Below are 22,467 nucleotides of genomic sequence, written 5' to 3'. Positions count from 1 at the left end.
CCAAGTGATACAACTACGTTTGCAGAATTTCACATAAAATACAACTGCATTCAGATCGCTGTTAATTGTGGTAAATCCAATAAGCCGTGTTCAAAGGAATCATAAAAAATTTACAGTCCATAAATCAGCCGATGTATTTATTACTGGAAAAAATATTATTATTTATCATCCGAGACAAGCCGCAGTAATGAGACACAAGGTTGCATTTTAGGGCTGGAGATGGCCGCAGGCTGTAGGTGTATGAACATACTACCTCCTCCACGCTTTCAAATTTATGTTTTTTGGCTATAAAAAATGACGTTTAAGGATCATTGACTTCGACAAGGGACGGCATTCTCCATTCCGTATTATGACAAAATGACTCGTTGCCCAAATATTGGCTTAGAAAAACGAGATTGTTAAGGTTGAGCAGTAACCCCTTCGTGTGTGGGCAATGGGCATCTGAAACGTGATTTCAAGGTAATTTAAATGCGAAGACATATTTTAACACACCACTGAGATACAAGTGGTCATGTGCTGGTGGCGGGTTTTCAATATCAGCCAAAATTTTACCAATTTATACCTCAACATATATTTTGCAAGTAAATAAACTATTTTGTTAATTATTTAATTTTCTTTATTAATCTTCTAATTTTTTAATCCAGCAGGACTGGGAGGATAGTTCAATCTTAGTCTGCCGTTTAATCTAATATATATATATATATATATATAATAACTATATATATATATATAGTTATTATATATATAACTATTAATATCATATATATATATATATAACTATTAAAAAATATTTAATATAAATTAAATTTAAAAACATAATAATTAGGTACTCTAGGTACCTAATTATAACATAAAATTAAAACATCGTATAGACAAGTAAACTTATATGATCGTCCATTAAGAGGTCGCCGCATCATCTGCATCAATTCATTTTTTAAGTACAGAATATGACTTTCTTAATCGGGGAGTGGATGAAAAAAGTAAGAAATTTAGGATTAATAACATAATAAACTTTAATTTGTTGTTGTGTACAGTCGCCAAAATAATAATAAGGATTCGTCAAACGTCACAGTAGTGCAGCCAAGGTCTGATATCTATGTAAGGATATTGTGTCAGCGCTTTATTAGCAGCAGACACATACCTGGACGGATGATGAACCTCGTGCTGGTACTGTTGGTGGACGCGGTAGACTCTCTCGCAGTAGTAGCTGGTCTAGTTTCTTCACCACCTAGGATTCATGCTGCATAGTATACATCTAATATCTTCGTCTCACCTGTTCCTGTTCTTCATTTTATTTAACTTAATTTATTTTCGTAATTTTATATTTTTTGTAATACCTGCATTGACTGTAAAGCGCCCCTGAGGTGATATCTCACAAAAGCGGCGCTATACAAATTTTCCAGTAAATTAATTAATTAATTGCCCATCCGTTACCTAAGAAAAACAAATCTGGCAGATATTTAAGTCACAGCCAAACTTAAATGTTTTAGAAGCTCTGACTTTTTAAGCCTTACAAGCGGATACGAGAATTTATTTTTCTTTATTGTTATTAAATTTAATTCTTAGAACACGGTTTAAAAAATAAATTATATGAGAAAACCAGATCACCCGTAAAAAAAAGTATTCTAACCAATGCCTAAATGTCTAAATACTTTTTCTTGGTTACTTCTTGTGTATTAATGTAAATTAGACTGACAAAACAGTTTCTTTTTAAGAAAATCAGTTTTCTTTTTCAACATTTTTTTAAAATTTGTTTGTTCACTGTGATTGTAAGGATATGTTAAGGTTTAACTCAAAAATACTAAACATTGTTGTAACGCAACATAACATGTAGATTCTGTCATTAAATTGGCCCTTCAAATATGAAAAGATTTTTAAAAATTGAATATAGGATTAAAATATTTCAGAAAATAATCGTGAAAAAGGGTGCAACCCTCCGTTACAGCATAATCATAATATCTTCCAATTTAACGCTCTTTTCCTACAACAAGTACATATTTATTTATTTGAAAATAAATCTTCTTACAACTGTGACAAACACTTGATACTGATGTGATCAGATGACAAAATGGTGAAAAGGGTGGATATATATAAATATCCACCTAGATACATATCTATTTTGTTTTGAATCCGCGGTAAAAGTTAAAAACTTTAAAAGACGACTTTTCAGTGATTTTTCTTTAAAAGCGGTTAGTTGAAAAATAAAATATTAATGCTTTAAAATTATTTCAAGTATAATAGAAAATCAAATATACTAAGGACGGGTTGTTTCGGAGAATTTGAACAATTCATCAAATTTCAACGTTCATTTTCAAGTTCTGTGAAAGATTTTTTCAAGCTCTGTTTTTATTTCAGTTGTGTCAAGCAACTAGCCTACAATGATATAATAACAGAACTTGAATAGGACTTTCACAGAACCCGAAAATGAACGTTGAAAATTGATGAATTGTTCAAATTCTCCGAAACAACCCGTCCTAACACTTTTAATGATATTAGACGATATTCAACACAATTTAGAAGAAGTACACAAAAGCATTAACAATGTATAAGAAGAATGGTTGAAATTCGAATTTCTAGATTAGCTGTTTTTCACAAAAAACAATTTTCATCCAAGTTTCGTCGTTTATACCAAGAATTTAAAACAAGATCTTAAATGTATGTATGATAACTTATGCATAACTATTCCGCGTCTTCAAATTTCATTACGTACCCCAATGAGCGATGAAACTCATCATACAAGTAATGGAGTAATAAGAAAGCTTCACATGTGCTTAAAAATTTATCACGCTTGCTCAGGTGCACATATTTTCACGCCCATCCATGTATGGGTGTATAATAACACTAACTATGTATGTATGTATTATGGGGGTGATGGTATAATAACCATGCCTGTGTTTGGAGGTGTTAGTATAATAACCGTGCCTGTGGAAGGAGCATAGAGGTGTAAGTTTAATACGCAAGCTACCCCATTTATTTACACACGATCAAATTAAATGCGCACTTGTCACCGTAAAGCCTTTCTCTTCTTTGTGTAGGCGTCATCAAACAGGCTCCCCCTGGCGGGACTTGCACCACTCTCCTCTTACGCAATATTATAAGCGCCTAATGCTAACTAAAATATGATACGCAAGTTCATCGCGTGTAATACGGACTTTAAGGGATTAACTTGGGATGAGATTTGGTATTTCAGAATTTCAATTCTTTCAGGGTTTTAAATTTATTTTATTTGCAGTGAAGAATTTTTTGACAAATCTAGTTACTACAACATATTTATTTTATAATATTGTGTTGACGGAAACAATACCTAGAGTGTTTCTAGTGCGTCCAACTATTTGTTGGACATACACAGCGTTAGAAGGTAATTTTTTTACATGAATATCTCACAAAAGTCCCAACTGCTCCCAACCGTCTGGATCTATATATTATATTGTAGTACATTATATGTTGTGAGTGTGAAGATAGTATGGAGGGGAAGGAGATGGTGATGAGAAAGGTGGGTGAGTACCTGGAAATCAGATCAAAGCCATTTTTAGCAACGTTTCAATTCTGAATTATGGTCTTTCACCAGAGAGATACTGAAAGTATCTTTGACACTTAATTTAAATAAGTAGCAGCATAATATTATTATTTGAAAAAAAAACAAATATTAGCAGTCTATCACACTAAAAAATCACAAGCCGCCACCCCTATGGACTGAAGAATCAGAGATCTTCCTATCACTGAACTTCTTACTTTGGACAGCCCTGTATTCCAGTTCTTAGATGTATATTATACGGCAGCCGGATAAATCATCATAATGATAATTCATCACATCTTTAAAAAGTTATATAAAGTCATGGAAAGTGATGAAACAAAAACATTATTAACTGGGTTAAGTAGGTTAGGTTAGGTTAGGTTAAAAAAAATTTCATCGTTTCTAATGACTTTATATCAAAACTTTATTAACTGGGTTATGTAGGTTAAGTTATGTTTGGTTATGTTAAAAAAAAATTCTTCGTTTCTAATGACTTTATATCACTTTTTAAAAGTATGTTGAATTGTCACTGTGTTGAGTTATCATGGAACCATATTATACTGTTGCAACTGAGGTTGACAACATATTTTTTTTCAAACCCAACAAATTGATATGCTCTCTTTAAGACGATGACTAAAAATAAATGGGTTTGTTCCTGAATTTATATAAATTAAATAATAAAAAAATCGCGAAGTTAAAACCTCGAATACGTGTTTATTCTTATATTCCGTCTGCTCTGAATTAGATAAATACATAACATTAAAGAAATGCTTCCAGTTAATCATAATTGTAAAACCAAAATGTTTGCAGTCTACGTAATAAATTAATATTCGTCCCACCCCTGGATAAAACGCAAGGGGATGTCGGAAAATTGTCGCATTACGAATCTCTATTATTCGCATGTCAAACATATTAAAATAGCTGAATAAATATCTAACACGTTATGCACCCTCTGCGTGAACATTTTATTATTATAATACTTGGGGTAGGGAGGGAAATTGTAATTCGTCAAACACATTGTCATAGATATAACATCTTAGGGTGGAAATCTACTTGTAGATAATTGTTTTCATTTTCATCGATATTTATTTTCGTGAAATATATATTTTATTTGTTTTTACCAACATTTGATATATTTTTCAGGATAGAAAAAAGAAAATATATTGCCTATCAAAAACATTAAAAGTTTGAATGAAATATTTTGTATTAGGTTTGAGTTTGAATGATGTGTGAAATGTTATTAATAACATTACTTAATAATATAATATGTCTTAGCTGAAAACAAATAATTAGTTTGTCTATAAAACTCGCGAACGATGAAATCCCGGACACGGGGTTAAGAGATTTGCCCAACTTTTTCTTTCTGGATTTTTCAACTCCACGCAAGTTTTTTTTCAGCTTTAAAGCTACAGAACTTAAAACGTAAGCATTCTCAGAAAAAACTTTTTTTCAGAATTTTTTTTTTCAATTATCCTATAAAAAAATACAGATTTTTTTTAAACCCGCATTTAAGTTATAAATAGTTTTACGTTTCGAGTAAAGTAGGTAAAATAATAAAATGAAGGCGAATACGATGAAATATTATCAATACAAACTTTCGAATCCCCGAGTCAACCCTTGCCCTTGAGTCCCTTGATGTGCACACATTAAATCTAAAGCACTTTAAAATTTCTTAGGTGAGACAAAGCCACCTTTCTTTTACAACCCTCCCCCATTGTGATTACCAAATCCACCCTCTTCCTGGCGACATTTCTGTTATTATGTAACGCGACAAATATTCCTACGAATATTTACTTAACACGCATAATATTTTAATCTACCCCTCCGTATTATGGATTATTTCACGCCAAATCCAAAAAATCTAAAGTAAAATATTTCTTTGTAGAAATATGACCCGTAGTTGAATGTCACATAAGGATCACATTTGTCCGGCAGGAAATAATTGAATATTTCGCAAAGGTATATTCGGCACTCTATCAAATGAATGAGCGGGGGTGGCAGGAGTGAATTTATAACACACCCTTGAAGTGCTTAAGCTGCGACTGTATGGCAATGTATTATAAGACATTAAAACGATATTGGAGGATGACAATAAAGCTTTCAGATGACGTCATAAATGACTTACTCTATTGTGTACTTAGTTATAACAACTACATTATTGATAAACAATGAAAAATTTCAATTGAAGAAGAAGATAATACTAGTAAATTTAAACGAAACATGAAACAGAAAAAGACACAGACAAATAAAAAGGTTACGGTCTTAACTTGGAATCGAATCCAGGAAATCTGTTTTACCGGGACTTAACCCCTCTAACCACTCTGCCATCGGTACCTAATAATTTTACGTCATTTAAAAAATTCAAAAATAACTAGTTTTATCCATATTTTTGGCTGCTATCTTTTTGTTTGATTTAAAAGAATTTATTTGTAACCTAGATAGTGTCACGGATAAACATATCCGTGACACTATCTAATTTTTATTTTATATAAGACACCTATATATATCGTCTTCTTCGATAATATATTACGTAGATGGGTATAACCGTAAAAAAATATTTAAATAGAAATTCCCATAAAATATAAAATTCATTTAGACTTTTAGAAACAAAAACAACGGGTATTAATAAGTGGTAATCATTAAAAACACAGCAGCCAAAAATATAAAAAACTATTAATTGAAGTTAATATTGTGATATCTGAATTTTAAATATGAGATCGAAATAAATGACGTAAAATAATGAGATCCCGATTTCCGATTGGTTAGAGGCATTTCCCCGAAAGATGGAGATCATGAGTACGATTCCCAGTTGAAACCGTTCCCTTTTTATTTTTCTGTGTCTTGTTCTGTTCATGTTTTGTTTAAATTTATTATTATTGTTTTCTTCTTCAATGATATTCTTTAAAAGTGGTTTAGAAAAGCTATTCCAATAATATTGAAAATGTATTTTTAGAAACTGGCAAAAAACCACAGCGGAAATTAAAAATATATATATATATATATATATATATATATATATATATATATATATATATATATATATATATATTGGCAACTTATAGTTACATAAAGGCAAATTACTTAATTTATTTGCTCACAAACAGCAAATAAATAATTATGCAGTAAAAAGGAAAATAATAAAAGCACGTCATCATTAACTTTTTTTAAATTTCAAAACAATCGTATTTAATAACGTCATTATGTAGTCTGCCATTACCTGTAGCAAATATTAATTTGTTTTACTTAAAAACATAAAAATATAACATAATATTAAAAAAAATATTATTATAAAACTTAATTTACTTTAGTATGTGTTTCGCTTAACAATTTAATGTCAATCAACAAAGTGATTCCATGAAAATATTAATATTTTACCTTGGTTTGGTTTAGTAAAGTTTTAATAAATCAAACTCAATGTCAAAGAGTTGTCCATTACAGAATTAGGGAACAAGCCAGAGTTGCGTATTATATCCAGAACTGTATTAATATGAATTATCGCGCTTGCGAGGGGTAGAGCGGTACACGGAAAACAATTTAACTTACATCCATAATTAATATATCAAACACTTGCCATACAGAATTTTGACAGAACCCAAAAAAGCCCCTCGGCAGACAATACAAAATAATAAAATCCGTCACACCATCATAAAGTAAAATATGTTAAAATGAGCGCGAGAGTGGGGGGGGGGGAGGGTTGGGAGTTCCGTGGGGTGGTTTTTTAAATTCACTTGTTTAGGGTCGTGCCCCCTACTGTTTAATAACATAATAGCACAATTCCCCCGCCGCATGATTCAATTTGGATTTTTTAAGGTGTCACCCCTGACTGTCCCGAGGCGCAGGGGTGGAGTTTCTAGCTTTTTATTGAGATCTGTCATATCATAATTATTTATATTTTAACTGTAACGTGCTTTTCGCTTGCCTTGTGTTTTTTCGCTGGGTATAATGGCTTGCATTATTTAATTCATTAATCGACTAATTTTCCACTACACTTCACTACTACAGCATCACCATAACTTCAATATGAACATTATTTGTGTACACACATGTTATTGTATTTAAAAAATGAATTTTCAATAATAAATTTCAATTCTTCACAACAATATGACATTGCTACACCGTTACTTGTTTAAACGTATATTTCAACTTGCTTGATGTTGTATTTTAGAATTTTATTTAGTTATATAAGTTTATTTTTCTTCTTCTTTATTTTGTTAGTATTGTTACACCCGCATAGGCAGTGCCTTTGTGGGTTCCCTTAAATTACATTTTTTAACATTTTATATGGAAGTATTTTTTACTCTAGAAATTTGTGTACTTACGTGAAAAAAAATTTTGTTGGAAAATGTCTAGCGTTTACTCGTGTACTTAAATGTGTATATTTTTTACCGTTTTTATATGTAATTAATTATTGATTTTTTTTAACCTTCACCGTAGAGCAATAAGTTTCTTGGGTCGGGGTTGGAGGTAATGGATTCAAATTCCGGTGAGCTACTACAAATACATTGTATTATAAAATTAATTAACTAAAATGTATAACTTTGTGGTTTTATATTAACTCTTGATAGGCCAAGATGCCAAACAAAACGTCTGTAACCAAGTATGATATGTCAAGTATTTAAGCTAATAAAAGGAGGATAGAAATTTTGAGTCCTACCTTCTCCCCCACTTGGCTGCGGGATAATTAAAACACTACTTTGTAATAATCACTTACATAAAAAAGTGTTTCTTTGCGCAACTATTTTTTTTCTCACTATATCTTATTTATTATTTACCTAACTAACACTCATTTACTTGAACTTAGCCACAATTCAATTATTATATATAAGAGCCGTCCGAATTAGTAATTGTGCAACTCCTTACTTTAACGACATTTAGCAAAATTTAAATTATAATTATAGAGCAGAACTTTTTCATAAATTAACTGTTTTTTTATAAATTGGATAGTATTAAAACTGATTATATAAAAGAAAAATTAAAGTTATTAGTTATTGTTTCACGAACTGAGAAAATGAAAAAAATGTGGCAACTGAGAAACTTCAGTAAATTCTTAATTTAAAGGTTGTTCATGCATAGTAAAAATAAACATTCAAAGAATGTGTTCGTATGAACAAAATTATGTGATCAAGTTACGTTTACTCGCTTACACTATAAGGAGAACACGAAATACTATGAGCCAACCTACTGCTATTAGGTTGTCCTTTTTGTACTTTCGTTGCTGTGTTCGCTATCTCATTTTCTTTAATGGCGATGAAAATTTTCGGCAAACAATCGACTTAATTGTAATTTTATAACAATAATATAATGTGTGTGTATTCACGAATGAAATCTTATTTCTTGGCTTTTACTTGTGTTTACCGAGTAACGAAAACATTTTTTCATGACAAACGGGGGCATTTTGGCACCTTTTTAATACAATTTACTAAGGTAACACATGACCTTACGCGACGAACTTAGAAATCAAAAGTACTCCAATTGACTTGTTTTTTGGTTTGCCACTTTAAAATTTCTACAAAGCGTCTAAATACATAGATTAGATTCCACATGATTTTAGAAATAAAAAAGTTGAAAAACGTTTTTTTAAATTCGAAGATAGGTTTTAGGTTAAAATTTTGGATTGTTTGAATGGAAAAATAAACGTGTAATTTTAGAAAAAAGTTATTTGTATTGTTAACTTTACCATCAACACTCCTCCTCCTCCCAATCACCTCCCAAAGTTAGCCCACCTTACTCCCGGACATCCTGTATATTGTAACGTCATTATGTTCTACTTGATAACAATAAATCAGTTTTCAACATTTGTGATGAATGAATGAATGAACCTTTTCGATAACAATATAATCGATTCCGGTTCCCGTTTTCTCATATCCCCAGCTTATCCAGAATCCTCAATCCGCCCCTTCACCCTCCCGTCCCCGAGGAATTAACGAATTACTGTATTACGGAACTAACGACACAATACATTTCGGCTTATATATTTTATAAGCGCCTCTTAAAATTTGATCAAAACTCCGGGCGAGGTAGTTAGCTTGGACATTAATAACTTCAGATAATAATGTCAATGTTGCCATCTCCCTCCATCTCCTTCTATTATATTCTAAAATCCTATTAATAAAAAGAGCCTGCCGTATAAAATAATTGAGACCTTAATTTCAATTTCGGAGAGTAATGAAACAAATTTAATTTCTTAGAATGGGGGAGCCGAGGAACGCATTCTCTTTCAGGCGACATTTTATGATTGCATAATTTGGTAATTGCGCATTTAATTGTGAATTGAATTTATATTCAGATTAAATATCTTAACGTATAGAAATTAAGATAATTGTTTTAACTAATTACATACCTTCATATAGTTGTTCTGAGGTAAGTTACTTATAATTTTTCCATAGATTATTCTTTCCAATTATAGTTACCTACGTACATTGAAATTGCATAACATTTTCACATCACGTAATATGTACCACAGTTTAGCATTATTTAACTAATTTCCCATGATTATATTTTGCATATTTATGATCTGTGAGTCAAATTGTTTATGATTATAAGCCCTTAAACATACAGAATAATGAAAAATCTAGATGTGCCTTCCAAACGAATTTTAATGGAATTAAATGTTCTATTTAGTCCAATAGCCCAGCGCTCTGTTTCATTTCCACTCGTTTGACATTTCCACCCATTTGAATTTCGGAAATTTAAGACCCGATAAGACAAATATTTGGATTCCGAAACACGAACACAAGGCGTTTCATGTGTTCTTCTTTATTCTGTGTTTGTATTGGATATTTTATAACAGATTTTTTTACGAAAAATTAAACCTAATATCCCGCACTTACGTAATAAAAAGCACTTCAAAAGGAAATTTGATTTACGAATATTAAATAATTTTTCCCTACAATACTGGAACATTTAGAAAAATAATTGCAATAATCTTTCATCCTTCAAAATTATATTTACTTACTTATGTAAGAATACTCATTATGTTGTTATTAGCACGTTATATTCAATTTAAAATTATAAAAATCATTATTTTGATTGCTAAAAATGTTAATGTTAAGAAGGTTTGGCATTTTATCGTAACGCCTGCCAAAATTTATACTTAAACACTTCAATATCAATCATACCATGTGACATATATCTTACGGGTTATTAATAAGGGAGTCGCAGATGAACGTGTTAATAAAAAAACCCTCCATAAGTAAAATGAAACAATAATGGAGGGGATGTAAGTGGAACATGTATTTTATTTACATTGCAGTTCAGTCGGGTGTGTGATAAATACACAGGGGATGGACACATCTGAGCGTGAAGAATCGTCCACATGTTCCTAACATACATGCATTGTGGACCTCTTCTGATCCCCCTGCCTAAATCCTACACCACTTGCTAGTATCCATACAGAAGTCTATGAAAGAAGAATAATGTAATCACGTTTTATCAGATTTCCTCTTAATGTATGAGATTATTTTGCACTTCATTTTTTTGTAAAGTTTAACGGTATTCTGATGTGAACATTGAAGTATTCTGCAGTGAAACGTGTGGCTTGGGTTTTTGTCAGGAATATTGTAGGATCATTAAATTGTCGCAATATTTTTTCCCAGTACCGTGGTTGTTTTATTTCTTATATCATTTTTTTCCTTCGTAACTATTGCATAGGTATTTGCACGTACCCGAATCATAAATTACTGTAGCATTTTCCAACCACAAGCTAACACTTCTAACGGAAAAGTTAGTACAAAATCTTAAATTTAAAAACCGTTATGTAAAACCTATTGCATGTACCGTAAAGTTATTTAGTAAAATAAAATTTAAAACATCAAAAAAGATTAAAATTTTAACATACATGGCTGGCTTTATTATTTACTTTATTTTATAAATGTATTAATATTTCTTAAATGTTTTCGAGTGAATGTTAATTTGTACATCGCCATCGCACAGAGAAAAATGATACTGTTGAAAAAGTGATAGCACGCCAATTTCCTGATAAAATATTAGTCATTCAGAATATAATGAGAACACGTTTTCTCTTCCTAATAAATGTCATGACGCGCATTCCGTCATGACATTTATTAGGAAAAACAGTATAGGTTTTCAATATTTGTATGAACATGTGTTCCGCCGTCTTTATAAAACATTTGCTTTTAACTGATACTTTGTTAGGAACTCTGTCAATTCATTCGTTATAGGCATGCAGTCCTGTTTTTGACAGGAAAACGAATAATTTGACCATATTTTTTATAAATTGACATTATTTTATACCGGTAAGATTTCTCCCTGAATTTTTAAACTGGGCTCAGTCATAATCAGTCGTCATATTATATTGCCAGCGGTAAAAATAATTCTATATTACTTTTAAAAAAAAAAATTATTAAAATAAAACACGTTTTTGGCATGTATGTAAATCGAGTAAATAATCATAGGAGTAGATTTGAATAATTCCTTACAACTTTATGTTTATTTTACAATAAAATGTACACATATATATTATGCATATAACTAACATCTTTATTCGGGTGTGATCAAAGTTTGTGTGGAGAATGAGTTGATGATGAATGTAAGAAAGTCTAAAGTCATGATGTTTGAAAGAAAAAGTACGAAAACAGTGTCCAATATTGTTTTGAATGGTGAATTCTTGGAGCTGATGGATGATTTTGTGTATTTGGAAAGCAGGTTGTTTACGAGATATTGAAAGGCTGATAGAATTGATAAAAAGGTAAATACAGCAAACACCGTTGACTAAAAAAAAATGGTCCAAATAAGCGAAGAAGTCCACAATAAAGTACTGGTAGATACTATGATGAACTGGAAAAATAATGGTGAATGTAGACTGAATGCCGTAGAAATAAGATCCCTAAGACGTATGTGTGTAAAACCATGCTTTATCGTATGAGAAATGTGGAGATTCGCGAAGAATGCACGGCTGATGCAAGCGTAATTACTAAGATGAAAAAGGGTTTGGGCAATTTTAGCGAATGAACAAAGAAATAAATGTAAGGAGAAGTCGTCATTGTTAGTTAGTTGGTTATTTTAAGCTGTGTTACAAAAATGATTTATTGAAATTAGTAAAAAAAAATAATCAGTATTCATTTATTTATTTAAAAAAATGGCACATTAGAATAAAATCATAAGCAGCTCTTCTCACTCCGGAATTCCTGTATTGAGATTTGCAGTTTTACAATTATAGTGATGACTTTTATTTTATTTTATTATTAATACGTTTTGTTTAAAATAACTTAAAATTAATGTCGACGACTTTTCTCTTAATATGTAATAATTATTTTTATTCCATGTAATACTGATTCTAGAATGTCTCCTTAAAGCATTCAAATACAATGAATATTGTATTTGAATGGGATATCATAAGCAGCTCTTCTCACTCCGGAATGCCTGTATTGAGATTTGCAGTTTTACAATTATAGTGATGACTTTTATTTTATTTTATTATTAATACGTTTTGTTTAAAATAACTTAAAATTAATGTCGACGACTTTTCTCTTAATATGTAATAATTATTTTTATTCCATGTAATACTGATTCTAGAATGTCTCCTTAAAGCATTCAAATACAATGAATATTGTATTTGAATGGGATATCATAAGCAGCTCTTCTCACTCCGGAATGCCTGTATTGAGATTTGCAGTTTTACAATTATAGTGATGACTTTTATTTTATTTTATTATTAATACGTTTTGTTTAAAATAACTTAAAATTAATGTCGACGACTTTTCTCTTAATATGTAATAATTATTTTTATTCCATGTAATACTGATTCTAGAATGTCTCCTTAAAGCATTCAAATACAATGAATATTGTATTTGAATGGGATATCATAAGCAGCTCTTCTCACTCCGGAATGCCTGTATTGAGATTTGCAGTTTTACAATTATAGTGATGACTTTTATTTTATTTTATTATTAATACGTTTTGTTTAAAATAACTTAAAATTAATGTCGACGACTTTTCTCTTAATATGTAATAATTATTTTTATTCCATGTAATACTGATTCTAGAATGTCTCCTTAAAGCATTCAAATACAATGAATATTGTATTTGAATGGGATATCATAAGCAGCTCTTCTCACTCCGGAATGCCTGTATTGAGATTTGCAGTTTTACAATTATAGTGATGACTTTTATTTTATTTTATTATTAATACGTTTTGTTTAAAATAACTTAAAATTAATGTCGACGACTTTTCTCTTAATATGTAATAATTATTTTTATTCCATGTAATACTGATTCTAGAATGTCTCCTTAAAGCATTCAAATACAATGAATATTGTATTTGAATGGGATATCATAAGCAGCTCTTCTCACTCCGGAATGCCTGTATTGAGATTTGCAGTTTTACAATTATAGTGATGACTTTTATTTTATTTTATTATTAATACGTTTTGTTTAAAATAACTTAAAATTAATGTCGACGACTTTTCTCTTAATATGTAATAATTATTTTTATTCCATGTAATACTGATTCTAGAATGTCTCCTTAAAGCATTCAAATACAATGAATATTGTATTTGAATGGGATATCATAAGCAGCTCTTCTCACTCCGGAATGCCTGTATTGAGATTTGCAGTTTTACAATTATAGTGATGACTTTTATTTTATATTATTATTAATACGTTTTCTTTAAAATAACTTAAAATTAATGTCGACGACTTTTCTCTTAATATGTAATAATTATTTTTATTCCATGTAATACTGATTCTAGAATGTCTCCTTAAAGCATTCAAATACAATGAATATGAATATTGTATTTGAATGGGATATCATAAGCAGCTCTTCTCACTCCGGAATGCCTGTATTGAGATTTGCAGTTTTACAATTATAGTGATGACTTTTATTTTATTTTATTATTAATACGTTTTGTTTAAAATAACTTAAAATTAATGTCGACGACTTTTCTCTTAATATGTAATAATTATTTTTATTCCATGTAATACTGATTCTAGAATGTCTCCTTAAAGCATTCAAATACAATGAGTATATTCGTCGCTTTAATAAAATAGGCACATTTAAAGTTTATTTTTCATCAACAAACAACAAAAGTAATTTACATATTATTGTATACTTTTCTTCGTTTGCTCCGGGGGTTGTTTGCCGGGGTTGCGGAGGGTTAGGAAGGGGGCGATGGGGGAGGGGGAGGGGGAGGGGGAAGAGGTGGCTTGAATATTTGATAACCGTTTCTGTGACAAATAAATGCCCCAAGGGAGATGACTGTTTCGCCTTTCTATAATGCCTACGACTACTCAGTTAACTCTTATGTCCTCCACTGTTTACAGGAGCACCAAAAGTATGGACTTATAAATAAATAAAAAATGAAAACGAGAATCAGAACAACAACCAAATTTGTATCATGTACAATTTATATATACATAATAAGAAATACAAAAAAAAACTTTTATTTATTTATTTATTTATATATAATTTGTACATTTATTTATAACAATTACAGGTAATAAAGCCTAAGACGTTATAATTGTACCATTTATGCAGTGTATATGCAATGCCAAAAATCTCGCAAATGCGCTATAGGACACAAAAAATAAATCTAATTTCTTATCTACCGCATTCAAAAAGCACGTAGCTCTCCCCACAGGTGAGTTCATTAATAAATTAGTGCGGCTTGCTCTACTATATAGAAGATTGTGATGACGTCCTCGAGAGTGAGACTCTGGTACAAAAAAAATTAATTGGGCCAGTATCTCATTATTAGATAAGTGACCGTTTATTAATTTGAAAAAATATTTAAGCAAAGCAATACCTCTACGTGTCTCTAGGGAGTGGTAATTGGTCATGCCTAATATATAAATCGATGGGTAAAGCCAAGGGTAACGTCCATATAGCCGCGAGAATAAAAACCTTAAAAAAAATTTATGGACTCTTTCAATGCGTAAAGTGTATGTTAATTCATGTGGAGCCCAGATGATCGAGTTTGATTCAAGTACACTTAGGACTAGTGTGTTATACACTTAACCGATAACCTTACAGCAAACTCATATTTCAAAAGAATTCTAATTTACCATTCAGTGATTTAATATAAATAGTTTTTGTTTTACAATGATCATTTTTTGTATGTATAAGCAATATTAAAATCTTCGTAGAAGAACTAATCTGTCAATAGTTATATTTATAAAATATTCTAAATGCAGAAATGGCATTTGTTTCAATATCTAGACTCGGTTAATTTTAATATGATGTCTACCTATGGAACATTCTAAAATTCATAAATGCATCATTCTGATTTACGAATTTTAATATTTGCTTAGGTTGATTTATTTATATATCTGCAATAGTAATACTATTATTATGTACGTGACATTACTTCTGGCCTCTCAAAGTTTCAACCCTCACTCGTCTATTGTTGTATTGACATATTCAAATGACATCATTTTCACATTTCAATTTAGGGGGACTATGACTACTCCACTGCTAGCTCCATAGTCCATAGTCATAGCCCACCCATTCCCCATCCATACCCCTCAACAGATACGCTATACGCCATATGAGATACGCTATAAGCTGTACGGTTATGGCTGGGATGCCGGGATGAAGCAGCCTATCAACTTCATATAAGCTTATGCAAACACACACGAACAAAGGTGAAGTGACAGAGATGAAATTTGTATTTGCTGACGGGAGCAATACACAAAATAAATATACAAGTATCATTTCCGCCCACTTTCCCCAAATGGGTTTGTTTTAAATTTTGTTAAGACGCAAACGTAGGTACTGAGAAAAGTACAATTTATTTGAAGAGGGTAGGTTTTATTATTGTCTTACGATGTGTGGAGGAACAAGATGAGGTAGGTACCTAGGTTAAGTTCTTCCTAATAAGCTGAATAATCAAGTTACACAAAACACACAACATCTAAAATAAGAAGATAAAATGTCTTTAACAGAATACAAAAACGAGGGAAACAAAAAGCATACAAACATTTCGAAGTTATGAATCAAAATATTAAGTCAAATTATTCGTTTGCGTCCGTACATACGCAATATAAATATGAACAAAAGGTTTTGTCCTGATAAAAACTCAATTCTTCCAAGAAAGGCATATAAATGCAATATTGTATCGGTGATTCAATCCAATATAGTAATTTTTTTCCAGCATTCCCGGGTTACTTGGAATTGATGGTGGACTTAGTCAGCCGACACCCACTGCTTTCACCAGTCTCTCCAAGTTGACCAGCACCCTGTCTTGGACTTAGTGCCTGGAAAAAGAAGCTTTGCGTCGAGTATCTCCATAAAGGTATTTGAGAATATGATCAACCTGAAACTGAATTCATGACTGCAATATCGAAAAATTTTAATGAAGCAGCAAATAAAAATTTAAAGACTTGAACTTGGAACCTCTACCCTGTCCTGAAATATCGTATCTGCCAATTAGCTTGTGAAACTTATTTAAAACTTATTTCCTTTATTAGTAAGAATATTGTAATTGTTTTTCAATTATTTATTGAAAAGTAGTTGACATCTACGCACGCATAGACAAACGATTCTATTATAAGATTTCATTTTTGATTTAATATCATACACTGCTTCAACAATGGTGTTATACATAGGGTACTAGTATTTTCTTTTTTCTAGACTTATTTACTCGAATATTTCTTGTACACGAAGACAGGTAAGTATATAAGGCAAAAGTAATTGTTGAAGTTATTATGAGTGTGTACAAAACACATGCTGTAGATTTGTATAGGTGGCGTTACTTAATTTATTTGATTAAAATACGCTTTTTTTCAAGCTTTACAATATTAAGACCAATATTTTTTTTGCCCGTACATTCGCAATATGAATATGCATTAATAGTTAGGTTGGTTTAAAAAAAAATTCTTTCGAAAAGGCATACAAATACAATATTGTACCGACGATTCAATCCAATTGTGTATTTGTGTATCTTTCTTAAAAAAAATGTTTTTTTTTTACAGATAAAACTTTTTATTCACATTCATATTGCGTGTCTACTTGCGCAAACAAATAATTTGTTTTAATATTTTAACATATACACTTACATTGCAAAAGCGAATAAAAATAAAATAAATTAATAAACGTCATCTTTGAAAACGTAGATCATAACGAGTGTCGCGGAATTATTCTCTAAGATAAAGATATTATCTAGGTATTTTTAAAATAAGGTACCTGCTTAATATGTCATATGTATATGTCATTTCTAAAGTCATTCTCGTTCGTACTATTGGTAGGATTTTGTATTTAAGTATATTTTATTTAGTTATAATAATAGAATTATAATAATATTTCTATTGTCTGCGTTTTAAAATGTACTTCACAACATTGAGACATCGCCCACTAAAAACTGCGAGACTTTTAGCTTCCGTAACATTTAAAGTCAGTTTATTAAAAATTTAAAAAATATTGTAATAAATACTGTCTTGTGTTCTCAATAAATTTGTTGGAGGCCTAAAATCTTTGAAACTTCTCATAATTATAATATGTGTGTAGTTATTCTTCTAAATCAGTTTTTACAAAATTTCCAAATTTTTTATTTCAAATTATTTCAAATTTTGTTGATTTATTGTTAATGTTTTTAAACTTTATTATGGCTTTTCAGAATTTTCTTTTAATTGGCTGTGATTCTCTCGGTAACTTCTAAATGTAGAAATTGAATCTGTTTTGAATTTAAGTTTCATATTAAAAATTGCGAATAAACTAATTCTGGGAATATAATACGGTCGTAAGTTTCAAGTAAACTAATGGTGTTCATTCGAAAGATGGATTTCGATCATCTGTAAAATTGTTTGTTATTGAAAGGCGATGACCCTGAGGTATTATTTTTATAAACGCTTTCAGCTTAACAAATCCTACAATTAAAACAATTCGTGATTTCTCACGGATCTGCGGTAGTTTATACTATTTTCTGTATTCTTCTCCTCCCAAGTAAACCCATCCTAATAATGATTTCAGAACCTACCTTATTAATAAGTCAGTACATATTTTGTATTACCCAGGTACTTTTATAATTTATTATACAGATGGCTAATGTATCAATTAAAACATAAGAACTGTCAGTTTTATGATTTCCTACACAAATATTTCAGAAATCATTTCCCAAATCCCCCCTATACCGTAGTTTACCCACACGACGGAAATATCACTAGCGCCACGCGGCGACCGGTAGCGAAAGCTTCCGGTGAAGTCTTCTCGTACGAGAAGGGTCCCATAATATTATTGAAACTATTATTAACAGATCATTTGCTTTCGTTCAGTAAGAGAATAAACGAATCAATAATATATACACTAATACATTCGTTTCTGCTTATTCAATCATGTATTTATCCCCGATCCATGATTTACCAAGTACTATGAAGTAATCCAAAATCATTAGTTTTAGGTGTAAAAATTTGATTGTTTAGAATTATTTTAGAATACTGTGAATATAACATATCTTGGCCTTTGAAATAATTGAGCATTTTTTTATTAGTATTTTTATAAGCAAAAAAAATGTCAGTCCTATAAAAACTACTTTAAAGTCCAAATCTTTGTGTAAATAATGAACCTGTTTTCGGGAATGGTTTTATTGCATAATGTGGCTAATTGAGTCTTTTAAAGAATTATCGTAAGACTTTGAAATATCTGTGCCTAAACTTAATGTGCAAAATTAAATTAAACAAGCTTTGTTGGCTTTGTTTTTTCTTGTATAAATCAAAATAGTTGGGAAAATAAACCTAATCGCCGTCTACATTGGGAGTGCTATTGTTAGCGCCTCGATTCCAAATGTTCCGACGTGGTGCGTCGCCTTAAGACGAGACAACACCCTGAAATAAAGCCAGAATCTTAAAGACGTAAGGGAAGCAGCTGTGCACAAAAATATGCGACGCGCAACCCTGGTATATTGGTCAGACATGATCAAATCAAAGACAAATCAGACAGATCAAATCTCTAAAATAAAGTAGAAATCTTAACAACGTAAGTGATGAAATCATGTAAAAACAATATTCGGTGCGCGGCCCGGCGTAACGGACGGACCCACGTTCGACTCCTTAGCAGGCTTAGAAAATCGATCTTTCCGTGGGGTTTATTTGAATAATTTCTGGTGAACTAAAATCTCAAATGCTTCTAAAGGGATCCCTCGGGAAGTTACTTTTTCATCGTCTGGAAAAAAAATCAAACCTGGAACTTAAAGCTAATTTTATAGTTGAAAAACGTTTATAATATTTTCTAACCGTTCTACATACAATATTTCAAAAGTAAGGTCCTATTTTTATTAATCTTAAATATGAATAACTTACAGGGATCCCTCTCGAAACATTTGGGATTTTAGCAGTGGCGGTTCTTCCCTTAGGTCAATTGGTGTTTGACCCCCCAAAATTATAAGACAACAATAATAAATATAATAATCAATTATGTGCATCAAAACATTTAAAATGTAACGCGAAACAGCGGCGGCGGCGAGTGACTAGCAGTGACATCTGTTGTCTCTAATAGAAGCTTTCATTCACAAGTCCACACGATTCGCTGGGTCAATTTAAAGAATGTCCAATTTGGCATCTTCTGTCCCTACGCGCGCCATAGAATAAACGAGATGGCACTATATTTTTCGTCGAAGTAAAAATTAGCTTCCGAAGAAAGTTTAGGGACGCTTAGGTCATGACCGTGGGTGAGACAACACGGTGAATATTATATGTTTTACAGAGATGGTGACATAAACAAATGTCGTTTTTTCATTTTACACGCTTGTAGTGTGTGGAACAATGGTTGTTTTTCAATTGCATAGTTCGGGAAAGGATTAGAATAATTATTTATGTTGTTATCGATTTAGAATGAAACAAAACAAAAAACGTAAAAAATCATTGTCAAATAGAATCAAACACTGATTTTATTTATTTTAATGTTGTGGACAACTACATTAAAACTTAATATCTTAAAAATAATTTGCCGTAAGTACATGGATTGTGTATTTATTTCCAATTTATTATATTAACATAATATTTATTTAGAGTCCGCGACTCTAAAACTCTATAACAAATTGATATAGTTAATAATATATGGGCATTTTTCACAATATCAAATAAAGATTAGTCACACATTTTTTTCAAATGACCTACCACGACTGAATCCCTAGAGCCGCCTCTGGATTTTAGTAATACGTTTAGCAGAAATAATTAAAATGTGAGCGTCGAGCAAACCCCCGTTATTAGAGTTTTATGTCGCCTTAATGCTATTTTCAGTATTTCTCTGATAAAAACCCATCTAGTTTTGGATTGTCTCGTTGCTTGACATAATTTTTACTTTGCAAGCGAGCAGCCATTTAAAAATATAATTTCGAAGCAATTCAAAACAGACCGGGTCTATGACATCGAGAATGTCATCGGAATAAACGTGAAGTTAGCAACTAAACTCGAAATGCAAAAATGAACGTATTTTTCAGGATTGAAACAAGGTGGGGCCAGTCTAAAAAATATTTTGTATGAATATTATTATGAGTAAAGATTTTATTGAACCAATCAACGTATAGCTATACCAACGCTGCAGCGGCGTATTAGGGAATCTTTATAAGTTAGATTTCGAAGGTTTAGAGACATATTATAAAGTTTAACCCCTTTAATGATATTTAAATACTACTACCTACTACTATTTTAAAACCTTTTTTTTAAATTATCAATTATTTATCACGTTAGTTGTCCCCTGTCTTTTCGATCCAAACGTAAGACAAGATATGATCGAATATGAAAATTAAGTTAAGATAGTGGAACAGAATTGTGTTATAAAAATAATCCAATATTAATGAAAGTGCCAAAACAAACTCTGCTTAAACTCATTGCATAATGCATAATTCATCAATAATACGATCACCATAAATCCAACATAATATCCCTCGCGCCCCTTTTTCTCGCTTCCATCTCGCATCATTTATCAAAATATTATTACATGTGTAAACGTAATAGACCATTCATTATCATGATATGGGAAATATGTAGGATGTCATTGAGAAGGATAATACGCAATATTGAGCTTTATCTGAGAGTGAGGAATGATGTTATCCCGGAACGCCACGCGTCTAGGTCGTTACATTTATAAGGGAATGCCACTTGGACTCTTTCACTCCCTTAATAAATAAATCATCTCTATCGGAATAAAGTAATGATGTACTCGAGGATTGGTGAAAGAGATGCTATTGAACTATATTATGTCGATTCAAATGGACTGTATTTTGTAATTGTAGGTATATATATACATATTTTTTTACATTGACCCCACGCAAGAGGCCCTGAGAAAAATAATGTCCCTCCAAGGCCTATGTCATCTTTGGGGATGATATGTGAAGAGTTTTTTTAAGTTCTTGGAAGAAAAAATGTATGAGGGATTGGTAGGAATCTAGGTATCAGTATGTTCAGGAGTAACGGACGTATGATATATCGTCCCTGCTGCAGCACAAGGCGATGGGTCAAGAGAGATCAGTTGGAGAGGTCAAAGGGTCTCCCCAAACCAACGCACGCCACGTAGCTGTGTTCAGGATGCGCCTACCTACCGGTAGGCACATCCTGAATACACCTCACCCGATGAACACGGGCACTCCTGCTAAGTCACCAAACGTAACGAACCACTTCAGGTGACCTACAGCGGAGGTTTTGGTTATCCCATAAATGGTTTCCGGGGCGGCGGTACCCAAACCCGCCTACGAAATTGTAAATGTATATTAGCAAATATGAATTAGTAACAGTGAATTTGACGATAAAGACGACAAAACAATACATTATAATATACATAGCGTAATGTTGAACGACACATCATCTGCTCACAAAGCCCTCGAGTTGGCGAATGAAGTTTCGCAATGAAAGATAGGTTAATCTTCAAGTCGGAGCGAGCGCGCTATGATAAATATGATTTAAAAGTAATAAGCGTAAGCGACACTTATGAAAATATTTAATTAAACACGACTTTTTTACAATAGAGCAAAAATTTCTTTAAAAACACCTTAAGTAGCATTTAAAGA

The sequence above is a fragment of the Hesperophylax consimilis genome, chromosome 4 (genome assembly GCF_061612785.1).
Source record: "Hesperophylax consimilis isolate HC1 chromosome 4, BYU_Hcon_1.0, whole genome shotgun sequence".
Taxonomy (NCBI): Eukaryota; Metazoa; Arthropoda; class Insecta; order Trichoptera; family Limnephilidae; genus Hesperophylax; species Hesperophylax consimilis.
This window is presented reverse-complemented; position numbering follows the sequence as displayed.